General features: G+C 43.4%; 1 long non-coding RNA gene across 1 annotated transcript; it reads right to left on the reverse strand.

Moving 5' to 3' along the window:
* Positions 1–1,926: 1,926 nt before the first annotated feature.
* Positions 1,927–2,611, reverse strand: LOC140344920 (uncharacterized). Its single transcript, XR_011923707.1, has 3 exons — positions 2,470–2,611; positions 2,172–2,276; positions 1,927–2,062 (listed from the first exon to the last, which is right to left on the reverse strand). It is a non-coding gene; the product is annotated as an uncharacterized lncRNA (long non-coding RNA).
* Positions 2,612–4,275: the final 1,664 nt, after the last annotated feature.

Genomic DNA, 4,275 nt, shown 5'->3' on the forward strand with positions numbered 1-4,275 from the left:
TTTACTTGTTTCTGTGTTATTGTTTGTACTGACCACTCCCAGGGCTGCACTATCAGGTGCAGCTGGTGGTCATTACTGCTCCACCATTTAGTCTGGCCTCACACTTCATGCTGTGCGGTTCATATTCACTGCTGGGTTGTGAAGAGCTGGTGTGTTGTGCCATCCTGAGTTCCTGTTTATATCTGCTAATAAGATAAGTTGCTTTACTTTTGGTGTTTGTCAACCCAGTGTGGGCAGCCAGCTTCTAAACCTCACTCAGAGGCTGGTTGACCATTTTGATAGAGTAGTGGAGTCAAGGATGCCTGGCCCAAGTTATGATAATTTTGAACCGGTCCTTATGCTCCTACATAAAAACATAAATCAAAATCACCAGGACCGAGAATTTAACCAACAACATCTGGCGGCCGTGCATCGTCTGATAGAATCGGTCCAAGAACAATCGGCCAATCTGGGTGCCTACATGTTCAGAGTTGACCATCTCTGTAACATGTTAAGTGAATCCGTAGGCCAACAATCTCGCCTACATCAGGAGATTATTCAAAGGCTGGGTTGGCAAATCCGAAAAAGCCCTGCTGCCCCCCCCCATCTCCTGCAGAGCAGCCAGCTCCATTCTTCCCCCAGGCTCTACCCCGTGCGCCTGCCCGTCCACCCATTGCGCCTGCCAGTCCCCCCCCTGGGCCCCTGCCCGTCCACCCCGTGTCCCTTCCAGTCCACCCCGTGCCCCTGCCCACCCACCTCCTAACACACGGGCAACCACTAGACATGCTCTGGAGGTGGGCCATACTCACGCCCGTGCTGTGCATGTGCACCGTGGGCGTGCTGCGTGGGTGTCCCGTGGCCGAGGACAGGAGGTGGAGGTGACCCGTGGCCGGGCTGCTAGGGTGGGCCGCGCCCGTGGCTGGGCTGGTGAAGTGGACCGTGGCCGGTTTGGGCGAACTATATAAGTGGATGCTGGGTGCCAGGTGAGAACATTCTTCACATTCTTCCTGTCAGTCTTCACTCAATTTTTTCAGGACTCCATGAGCTCGCCAGTGTGGGTTTGAGTTGGTATCCTGTGTGAAGAGGCTTGTTTGTATAAACTAGCTTAATCTCTTTTTTGTGTTTGCCCAATGTCCACAGGTTAGTAACCCTCGCACTTTGACACTTTACCTATCTAAGTTTTGATGCGGCCCAAGTACGCTCCAAATGCAGTTTTGCTATCTACTTCCCGAAGAATGTTCCAGTACATTTGTCAAAGTGATTCTAATCAAGTATGAAGTCTCAGCTCAATACTCTCTAAGTATTGCTGTAATGACCTTAAAAAAAGCTAAATATTCTTTCAAAATACATGATTCCATCTTTATTCACTAAATGAACACAAATCTAGTTATGTCTAGGGACCAAATATGGCACACCGCACTTCTCTGACACTTGTCTGTAACAGATAAATGTGCTTGCTAATAGGTCAACTACTTTTCTGTTGGTTAAAATGGCATACTAAGGTGTTCAGCTGTGTATTCTATGCCAAATGTATTCTTGAATGATGTTACAATTAGATATGTCCTCTTCAGAATAAATGTAACATACCCAACTCTGTTACTTTTAAGGTCACATGATGTTTTGACCAAGTGACCCATGGAGGAATGGAGCAAACTCGGCCAAGCTGCAAAACAGGTTTGTGTAGGATAAGAGCATGTTCAAGATTTTTTGGTTCAAATACCCATTGTGAAAAACTAAGGTTTATTTTTTGTGTTTCTTTAGGGGTGGAATTGGATTAGCCATGCTGGAAAAATGTTGGAAATGTGCACTGAAATCAAAATCTAATTAAAATCACAAAATCTGGCTTTTAGTTTTTTTTACAAAAGTTTAATTTTTTAAACTCTCCCCAATAACTTAAAATATTCCAACAAATATAAAAATATAATAATGATAACAAACCTATTTACACACATATATACAAAATATTTTTTTTTTTTTTAAAAGCTGTACCACCTAGGCACATACCGAGGAGGGTCCAGCCGAAAGTGCTGCTCCAGGGCAGACATCCTCCAGTGCAGCCAATACAGGCTTTCCTGTATACTTCCTGGTGGGTGAGGAAAAACAAATAATAGATTAACTGAAAGAGTTTGGTCCAAACATTTTTTAAAAGTACTGCCCTTTTAAAAACCAAACTAATGAAAATATAAACTTACCAAAAGGATGTCTGCAATGTTACCAGGGTTGGGGTGGCGGTGGTGGTGTTGGGGGGCTTGGAAGCTCCTCTGGAGGGCTGGCTGCCTCCCTCGATGGGGAACTGGCTGTGTTTGTAGAAGGAGACCAAAAAATAAGAGAGGTAAGTACTGACCAAATGGAACAGTATAACATGCAACTAGTTCTTAAATTGCACAGTGCTAAAGAATGTAAAATATGTTATCTCATCAAGTTATGACTGTTTTGCTGTTTACACATGGTTCTAAAGGAATGTTAAAATGTAAATGGAGAAATACTTACACTCAGATGAGGAACTTCTGTCCTGTGGAGGAGATGCTGGTGCCAAGGGCGCTGCAGCAGCTGTAGATAAAAAATGAACAGCATAAGTAAAAGTGGGTGGGCAGGACTAAAGTAGATTTGTAAGGTTAGTTAAGGTGAATAGATGAATGCTGAACTTCTAAATTATACTTTCTGCCTACGTCCAAAAATTTTAGGCAAACATTTGTCAGTACAACTATGGCCAACTAAACAACTCATGTCTATCTTTAGTCATGCTAGCCAACAACCTAGAAAGAATGTTCATTTGATGCATGATTAATGACTGGAAGCTCCATGAAATCCTGCTAGATCTTTCTTTGTATTTGTAATGAAAACTGGTGAAAGTAGTGTGAGAATGTGTTGAACTTCAACATATTTTGCAAAAGTTGATTCTAAGGTTAGCTTACAGGCAATCTCCTCGGCCTCGGCCGCCTCCTCTCCTTCATCGGAGGACTCTGGCTGCTGATGTGGTGCAGCGGGCTCCTCCTCTGGGGATGGCTCCTCCTCCCCCAAGGATGGCACCTGCTCCGGGGATGGCTCCTCCTCAGTTGGCTCCTCCTCCTCTGGGGATGGCACCTGCTCCTCCTCCACATCCTGGGGGATGGCCTAGCGCCTGTGTGGCCGCTCTATAATTCTGAGCCAGCGTGATGGAGAGTTGGCTGTAATAACAAAATCAAATATACCAAATTAATAAGGGTAGTAAAATATAGGAAGTGAAAAACAAACAGTTCTAGGCTAAACAATACTACTTTACACGAACAACAAACATTCTAAAACACCATTCCTTAACAAGAGGAGAAGACAAAATGCCAAACTTACCAGACAGGATGCAGTCCCCCACTTCGCGCACCAAATCTGGTCGTCGACGCTTCAGGTCGCTCCATGTATGCTGGATCTGTGCGACAGTTGGGCACCTCCCTGCAGGTGTCCACAGCCTGTCTGCAATCCACTCCGCAAATTGTCGCTTTACAAATATTGACCTCTGCTGGTCATATCTCTTGCGAATCATTGTCTAAAGAAAAAGAGAAACAAAATGTGAGTTATTTTGACAACAACCAAACACCTGTTAAAAAGAAAAAAAAAGGGATAACTAATTCATTGACTGATCTACATATTTTCTGTTGCAAATTGACATAGTTTGGTTGCAAATGTAAACTGTTTGTTAATATTGTGTGTAGATATATATAGGTATACTATTACTAAAAAGCTTCCAGTTGCCACCCCACTAAGCTCAATCCTGTTTAAACCATTGTAAAACCAATAATTGTGCTCCTGGATGTAAACTCTGTTTATCCGCTTTTAGTGAAGCATTAGTAAGTGCCAGACATACATACAATCTAGGGGCAAAATGGAAGCACTGCATGTGTTTCAAACATGCATAAAACACATTGCAATGCATTTCAAACATGAATGATGCATAAAACACATTCAAACATGGAGAAAAACAGGCTTATTCGAGTAAAAAGAATCCCCCTCCCCGCCCTCCCTAAAACTTTTCTAAAAAATCACTTACTTTAATAATAAAGCACAGGTCCCTCTCTCCAAACAACGGGCGCAGCATGATGTCCCTCTCTCCAACTTCCTGATTAACTCCCGCCTACTGCAAAACGTGGCCACGCCACGCATTTGCACATACGCCTGCTGTATGCGCATCCGTACCCGCATGTAGTCAGTGGCCCGTTGTTTCGCATAGTTACGCGCATATATTTTAGATTAATAATACTTTTTGCATATATTTTTGGTAATGTTTCCCTTTGAGCCAAACATATGTTGTTGCTTTTCAAGCCT

The sequence above is a fragment of the Pyxicephalus adspersus genome, unplaced genomic scaffold (assembly GCF_032062135.1).
Source record: "Pyxicephalus adspersus unplaced genomic scaffold, UCB_Pads_2.0 Sca181, whole genome shotgun sequence".
NCBI lineage: Eukaryota > Metazoa > Chordata > Amphibia > Anura > Pyxicephalidae > Pyxicephalus > Pyxicephalus adspersus.